Source organism: Papaver somniferum, chromosome 2 (assembly GCF_003573695.1).
Source record: "Papaver somniferum cultivar HN1 chromosome 2, ASM357369v1, whole genome shotgun sequence".
Lineage (NCBI taxonomy): Eukaryota > Viridiplantae > Streptophyta > Magnoliopsida > Ranunculales > Papaveraceae > Papaver > Papaver somniferum.
The window spans coordinates 197,087,868-197,096,817 of NC_039359.1; the positions used below are offsets into that span (position 1 = coordinate 197,087,868).

The 8,950-nt window shown below is 34.2% G+C and overlaps 1 long non-coding RNA gene across 1 annotated transcript; it reads right to left on the reverse strand.

Moving 5' to 3' along the window:
- Positions 1–8,080: 8,080 nt before the first annotated feature.
- On the reverse strand, positions 8,081–8,950 carry LOC113354354. Its single transcript, XR_003361833.1, has 4 exons — positions 8,879–8,950; positions 8,614–8,663; positions 8,273–8,371; positions 8,081–8,146 (listed from the first exon to the last, which is right to left on the reverse strand). It is a non-coding gene; the product is annotated as an uncharacterized LOC113354354 (long non-coding RNA).

The window sequence follows — 8,950 nt, forward strand, 5'->3', positions numbered from 1 at the left end:
ATGATGCTTATGATAGTGCTAAGTTTTACAAAAATAGAATGAAAGTGTTTCATGAAAAGCGCATTCTGCGCAAGTCTTTCACACATGGACATAAAGTGTTATTGTACAACTGTCGCTTACATCTCTTTCCAGGTAAATTACGTTTTAGATGGACATGTCCGTTCTTGATGCACGCAGTATTCCCTCATGGAGCTGTAGAACTCGAATATGTAGCAACGAAGAACGTCTTCAAGGTCAATGGGCAGAGACAAAAGCCATTCCTTGAACCAATTCCGCCCGAAATTGAAACAACCGATCTGGAAGACCCTGTCTATCTGGATTGAATTAGTTGTCCATTGTACATATCAGGTTTAGAATTCCTTTTTATTTCTCTTGCTTTCTTTCGGTTTCAGTTTGATAGATTAGTTTTTTTTATCCGTTGTATATACTTTCTGTTTTTGTGATATCTACCTTGTTGTGTGATCTCGAAGCACTCAACTGTCTAGTTTGACAACACTTGGTGGATCTGGTACTCTATAACCTCTTCTTTCTCTTCATTAAAGTCATGACATATTATAACTTTGTGAATCCTTAGAAACATTGAGGACACTGTTTAACATAGGTTTGGGGTGCGAGTAGATATCACATGAACTTTGTAGTGATTTGGTATGCTTGAATCTTGTAAATAGATAACATTTCAAAAAAAAAAAAGTAAGCTCATTTATCTTGATTTCTGATTCATGTGCATGTATCATATTTTAGGGTTCTTGATATGATGATAAGGTACTCCTGGTTTATAGCACCATAACATATGAAGTTCGATTTATTTTATTTTTTTGAAACTTTTTGAACAACTGATCTGAAAATGTACTTGTGCAATCTATCAAGTTTGCATACCGTTGTTTGCATAGTCTAGTAGATTGGCAACCATCCAGAATATTGATGAGACTTGCTAAAGACTCGAACTCCTAGATGTTTTTAAGAAAAATCTAAGTGGTGGAAATAATGTGTGCTATTTTGAAATTGTGCCATTGAAAGCTAAATTGACATATCCAACTGTTGAGAATAAAACTTGTGATACAAGTGTCACATTTCATGGAATTTGAGCTTATATTTTGTTCCAGAACTTTGTGGGTACGTTCTAAGCAAACCCTCATGAGACTTCAACTCGTCCACTAGGGACACTTAGTGGTTTAAAAACCTTATTACATTCACTAAATGCAATCGAGATACCAGCGACAGTGGTATAGGTAGGATTATTCTTAGTTTTTTGTTTACTCAAGGACGAGCAAAATTCAGGTTTGGGGGTGTGATCGGTGCCTAATAATGCAGATTTATAGATCATTTTGTTGTCTTTTATCACATCACTAGTGTCTTAATGTTCTATTTTATGACAAATCTTGTATTTTGTGCATATATCATTTAATGGGTATTTTTGTCGGAGTATTCTCATTTTGTACCGTGTTGTAGATGGTTGAGTAAATGGTGAGCAAGAAAGCAGTGGTTTGATACAAAGGGAAATATCAGAGAGGACTTGGTGTTCAAATGAGAATTGGAGTTCAAAAGAAGGCATGTGACTTTGGTTAAAGTGGCAAACAAATTATTTTCATTGAAGCTCACACGTCAAAGATGTTCATGCCAAATGAGTCATTCACGGTTGGAAAACAAAAATACCAGGTCAAACTTTTATTATCTTTTACCGATCCTGGTCTGAGTGCTTAACACCCAAAGAAACCTTTCATCACCATTAACAAATTCACATCAGAACTATAAAATCAATCTCTTTCTTTCTCCACCTGGCAGCAATACCTTCTCTGTCAATAGAAAACATCCCTAACCCCCTTCCCTCTCTATCTCCATTTGTCTCTCTATTTATCTCAAACCCTAGTATAGTTTCACATCAATTTACCGTTAGAAGCTTACTATGAATAGGCATGAAGACAAATTCAGGAGCCGTTGTGAGATGATTATGTATTTTGAAATCTTCTATAGTGGTGAGTCTCAAGAACTTGAAATCTCTATAAAATTTATTGTATTTATGGATTCTAGAGATTGATGATAAAGGGGAATGGATGTATAAAAAGGGGTTATGTTGTGTAATTGATGGGAGGCAGTGAGAATAGAGGAAGTACTCTAATTAGTTTCCTTTTGCTCTTAGGGTTCTAGAAGAGATCGGTTGAAAAACAAATCAATTAGGTTTTTCTTGCTTCAATGAATTTGCTAGAGTTGAGATGAAACCCTTAATTTATTGCTAGATATTCATGTTTTGATGTTGTTCCTATTATGCTTTATTGAACTAGGAAATGTTTAATCTTTAAGCTGCAATATATAACTTACACCTAGTATGTCATGCATCCTAGGCTGTTAGAACAATTGTATGTTGTTGTATCAACTCATGTTAAATTGATTTCATTAATCTGTGATTAAATGTGATGTAATAAGACATCTAATACTAGGGATTAATACCTTAGTATATGTTAAACATTCCATATTGATATCCCTTTGTTGAAGCGAAAGACTCATATCTCCATCGCTGATTCAATATATGGGAAAAGAACAACTTCATTGTTGAATATCTAGTATAGATTGACTGGTGAAATCAACTACCCTAGTACCAACCATCAACTGTTTTAAAGTCTTCTCTTTTGTTGTCACATTTTACATTCAAATCTTTCACAAACCAAGCTATTTCGTCGTTTCGACACTCATCCGGTTAATTTAGTATAGTCGAATTTAGAATTTCATCTTCATAACCAAGTCCCCGTGGGAACGATCCATGCTTGCCGTGTTCTACACAGTAGACACCGTATACTTGCGGTTAGTTTAATTGTAGGCTTTCTAGTCCTACCAGACTTTTTCATTATACACAATTGAAATTTCGCGCTGAGTTTATCTCGTTCATATATTTTCTCGAAATATGTGTTGGAAGCTTTTAGCTTTAGCTTAAACTTCATCATCTACTTGACGAGTTTAGTTAGAAATAAGTTATTTGTTGTAAACTAAATATTAAGTCAATATGATCATGTGAAAATTACCTTGAACATATTACATGATTTTTGTGAGACAATCATTTGATGTTAACTTGGGAAGTTTCATATTGATCGATTAATCACTTGAAAATTACTTGAAGCTAGTGATATGCGTAAGATTACCATTGTTGTCTTCCAAGGATGTTTCAGTGATTGAATGAGAGTTTTAGAACTACTACCAATGTCTGGATATGGCACAGTATGCGCACCTAGTATGCGAACTGTGAAGTTCTAATTCATGTCTGGAACTCTTGTTTGCATATTGTGTTTGCGGACGGGCTTACCTGTGAAAAGTCTGAAACTGTGGTTTGGGAACAGTTTTTGCAAACGATAAGACTAGGTTAGACCCGGAACTGTGGTTCGCGTACTCAGTTTGCGAACACAATAGTTAGGTTCCAAAATCGGTAAGTGTATGACAATTCATACTCATGAACTCAGTTTCGTTTGCGAACTAAAGTCCCTGGAACTTTAATGAAATAAGGTATGTGAACTTGTTTTGTAAACCGTGGCATTATGTTCATGAATTGGTTCTTGTGTAAATACTTTGTACAACTACAAACCAAACCGAATGTGTTTCAAATTGTTCATGGATATTTCTATGAGATAGTGAACATTTGAAAAACCTCTCTGAAAGCACATTTAGATCCATTTGATTATCTATCATGATTGATTGATCATCATATTTGATATAGAAGTATTAGATGAATATGGATAAACTGAAAGTGTTCATATGGATAACTTCGGTTAACTGTTATTGAGCCAACTGGTTATACACGTTTAGGTACGGTTTATCCATATACTAGCCCTTAACCCGTGCCGTAACGGCACGTGCCTCGATATTAGTTCATTTTTAATATCGTATAAATTTCGTCCCTAAGACTTATCAACTCCTTCTGGTCTGATGTATATTAAATATGGTTTTATCATAGAAATCCTAGGGATTTCCCTTATGTTGTTTTTCCTTGTTTTTTAATATTTAAACGCCGGAGATTTACTCAAACATAAGAAATATAATCTTTGTGATAAACCAAATCTTAACTCCATAACACTGTTTAATTTAGGTTCACTGATTATAATGAGCTAATGCTTTATCTGCGCTTCCATGATGTGGTATAACTTTGTGTTTCAGGTGAAACCTCAACTCTTCTACCACCTTAAATATACATTTGGGCATTAATGGTTTATAATGGAAAGACTTCAATGGTTATCGTCCATCTTTATATTTTAGTTTCAAAATTCGAATAGTCATTTCATAATCTTCAATTATAACAATAGAGGTGGGAGTTACATAAAATAGGTGGAGTTAGGCAATCAGAAGAGATAGCGCTATTAACGTGTGATCTGTTTTTTAATTGCTAACATACATAAGTATGAGGAAGCAATATATGGTTTTCCAGATGACAACATGGTAAGACCAATCCACACCTGTTGATAATTAATACCTTCAATAAGGATTGATATTTAGAATGACAAATTATGGTTAGATACTAATCCCAATATGCATTAAAAAGTAATCCATATGAAATATTAAATGTCTATACCTAAAATCCAAAAAGGAAAATGAAAACAGATGGCAAATAGTAGAAACCCTTGCACTGAAAATGTTTTTGTTCCCCACATCGACCATTGCAATTCATTTTCTTTAATGATACTCAATGCCCACCAGTTCAATAATCCCTCACTGATATTCTTATTCAAAGAATAAGTGGGCAACGTAACGCATTGGTGGCAGTAAAACTTCAAGTGGTAATACTTATATCCTAGGTTCAATATTCCCAGCGCATGATTCATAATTTTTTTTGAGAGGAAACACTGACCAACAAAATTTCGACGGAAATAGTGGCCCAGTTCCATTTTTCGGTTTTTTAGGTTCATGTTTAGTTCTTCTTCGAACACCAATGTGACAACCACCAATTTAGATGTATTTATCATCATTGGATATATTGTGTAATTGGTAAGGACCACTAAAATTCCCAGTGTGAGTTTTTTTTGGTCACAGCCTCATATTAGCTTGTTATTGCTTTGTTGAGTCTGAAAACGTACAAAGTGTTGCCAGTCACCAGGATTTCATCATAGATTGCCTCTGCTTTATCATTTCTAGGTGAGGTAAGTAAGGTCATAAGGTAAGCTAAGCCAACCTTCAAGGCATCAGGATGGTGAAGTGCAAGGCAGAAGCATTTCTCCTCCAATGTCCATTAAAAATTTATACAGTTTGTTAATTCTGATTCAATTGGGTCTCTCACCATATCCTGAATTTATTTGAGTAATCTTATCATAATGCACCTTTTCCACGCGAGTTCTTAGTAATATCATCATTGTAATTAACTTAAACAGATCTTGTAAGTATTTAATCGAGTAGCTTCTTGTTAAGAGAACATGGAAGGTACGCAAGTAAGACACTTCCTTCTGTAGGACATTGAGCCAGTAGCTACATGAGCATATATAGTTACTGCAATTCTTCGAATCACAAGAAATTATTTCTTTTTAGCCATCAGGAACACATAAATTTCTTTAAATTGGATTCACCATTTCCGTTGGAATATGTACCCCGTGTGCACTCCAAACAATACGTATCCATTTTTTTCTTTAAACTCACGTCATATTGTCACCCATTTTGAAACTTTCTGGCATATTTTCAAAATCTCAAACTAAAACCCAAGTGGGGAAACATTCATTAACATTTAACCTCGGATACTACATCTTGATAATGTAAAAACGCTCGGTGATCAACATATGATCCCTAAAAACACGAACTGTTAAGAAAAGTCTAAATAACTTAATAATAAAACCAACAGAATCCCACTGTAAATTTAGATGGTCATCAAACTTCAGTAAAATTACCCTAAACTTCATAATATTGTGATCCCTCATATGCCCCCTTATTAATCCAGTTCCGCCATAGTTTTTGTGCATCGTTAAAATAGTGGTCCTTTCAGTTGTAGCTATTCCAGATAATATCCTACCATTGCAATTTCCTTCTCGGTTTCAGCTTCCTTTATATGTTCCTTTACATTCTCCGTCATAGTGTCATGAGCATCTAGTAAGAGCTCTTCGTATTGTTCCCAAACTTGCAGATGGTTCTGGTTTTCCTGTTCTTCATCGTCATCCGAGTCTATCTGAAGGCTTTTTTTATGTGTTCCAGATTTCAAGATGCAAGTAACCAACAAATTACGTTATCATAGAAAAAAAATCGATGCTTCAAAATAATAATAATAAAATAACAGGTTACATTCAACCCTCGATTTGCCGTAAAAAATGAGTTTCAAGGTTCACTCTGGACGAAAAATAGAGCTTGATGTCACATTGTTATACACTTGCTCACACTTACACTTTTTATAGACCACATTTGATATCTATACCTCCAAGCAATGCCTAGAATCCACTGATTTTGCTGGCAAATGAAAATATCAGTATTTCTCAGTAATAGTAAAGGAATAAAAAGAACATTTCTATTCATACTCAATAGTTTCAGTATCTTCAAAGTAAGACAAATGGATTTCTGAAGAATAAATTTTGCTAAAGTATTGATCTTTAAATTTCTTGTTTATTCTCACTTCTAATTGCTGACAAAGTACTTATTCTCCTACTCAACTGCCCCTCTTAAAGATCCAAAAGACATCTTGTTTCTCAACAACACAACCCTACTAACTTTGAGTTGTATCCAAAGATACATACTTAGCTGAGTCGTAAATATAGAAAGAAACACAACAGAAGCAGCAACCCATAAGATTTACATTCACTTCCTTTGGACAGCTGAAACTTATATTCAATCCCATTAGACCGGACAGATTAGATTTATATTCACTCACTCAGCAGGTTATTTCAACATCAAATACAGGACCCCACCTTTTTTGAGTATCAATTTTCATCTTTGCGCATAAAGGGCCATAGAGTTCATTAGCTTCAAGTGGCTCTCGAATATTTGTGCAAGTGGACTTTTAAGGACCGTTTATCTTTCAAAAGAGTAGTGTTTTTATTTTCTTTTCAATGTTGACCTTTAATATCAAAATGTGTGTGAGTAAATCAGGAGAGAAGCGACATGCCAATCTATCCTTAAATCAATATATGTATATTTTCCTTGTCAACTTTCCTGATAGCCTTGAGTATGTAATGAGATCATACAAAAAACCTTTTGCACTTATCTTTCTCATCAACTTCGCAGCTTACTCAACATTCTTGCACAATTGAGACAACCAAGAACTATATCGCATATAACATCGGGTTTGATTAAGCAAGTAACAAAAAAAAAGTAAATTCATACCCAAATATGGAATAAAAAGATCAGTGCATATCACTATATTAGCCAGCCTGGTTTTTAGTGAATCCATTTTGAAACGCAAAAGGAAGATATTTTATGACTGGTATGAAACAAAGTCACATGTCATGTCATTGATGGGGATTTTCACAGTCACATCTATCATACGTCTAACACATATTAGTTTTAGACACTGTTTTCTACTTTAAACGACTAAATTATAAATTTTTCATTCAGGACTGCTTCACCTAAATCAACACTAATTGGATCAGTTCGAAGCTGAATTTCATCAGAATTATTAAAACCATGTACTGTAAAAATAATATACAGAGGGAACCCTAAAAGATAACAGAGGTTATGTGGTAAATTACCTTCTATGCAACATAAATTGTTTTTTTTCCAATGGCTAGCCGATTCGTGAGGAACAGTTAAGAAGGTATACCGACGACGGAAAGGAGAAACCAAGGATGAATGTCAAAGTAATTACCACACACGTAGTCACATTTGTCTCTCTCCTCTCTATTTCAGCAATTTATAGCCTCACGATTTCTCTCAATATTGTACATGGGAAACCCTTTAATGGAAGATTAAGAACATCATCTTCCAAATCAACAAAAGTGAATGTTAATTAGGTTAACAAGCCATTACGAAACCCACACACGTAAAAGCTGGTGCAAAGAAGTAGGGAGGCATATCCAGACATCCTAGTATCTTAACAGTCCATCAAACCATTACAAAAACCACAATAAATAAACCCCAATAAAAATCTAAAGTTGTTCTTAAAATTAAAGTCAAAGTAATTCCATAAAACAATTACCTCTAGATTCTAATATACCATCTTTTCCTCCTGGATGTTCTTCCAAGAAATTGGTCTTCCAAGAAACTGGTATTCCAAGAAATTGGTCACATCATAAACATAGCTTAATTAGTAAAAAGTATTGCCATAAATACCAAGATTTGAGACTCTAATTGAAAAATTATAAGAGCAGTTGCTGATAGATAGACTTACTTTGGCATGGATGGTTAGGCAACACTCGGATTTGGAATGAAAAGCGATTTCTGTTAAAGAAAAAGCTTTGAGTTCTTCCGTTATTGCTGAGAGAATTAGCTACGTAAGAAAAGGTAAAGAGTCAGATACCACAGTCTTTTGTTTGTGTTGGCTAATGGATTAATTCTATGAGAAAGTTTGAGTCTCCAACAACAACCAAGAGTTTCATCGGAAAATAATTATTCACTTAAAAATCCACGAAGATAAATACAACACATACAAAAATCAACAGATCAACCATAAATTTTGTAATGGCATCAACTAAAAAAATTGCATGTTACTAAATTTAAGAATAGATATACCTTAAACTTGAGAAGAAAACAACTTCTAATAAAGAACCCCAATCTTCATTCTGCACTTTCATATAAATAGTCAATCAGAATATAAACATCAATTAATAATCTCAAACTTATATTTGAAGGGAAGAAGAACATGGCCTAAAATAAGAGATGTAAAGAAATCCAAACAGATCTGGTTCCTCCTCCAGTGGGATTTCCCATCTTTCAATAAAATCAAATGAATATAGAACAATAGTGTCTCGTGAACAAAAGTCGATTGAGACAATACCTAGGTTTTTGGTAAGCTGAAGATCAGAGAATACTAATTGGCAAATGAATGGGAATTGAGATCACAGAATGC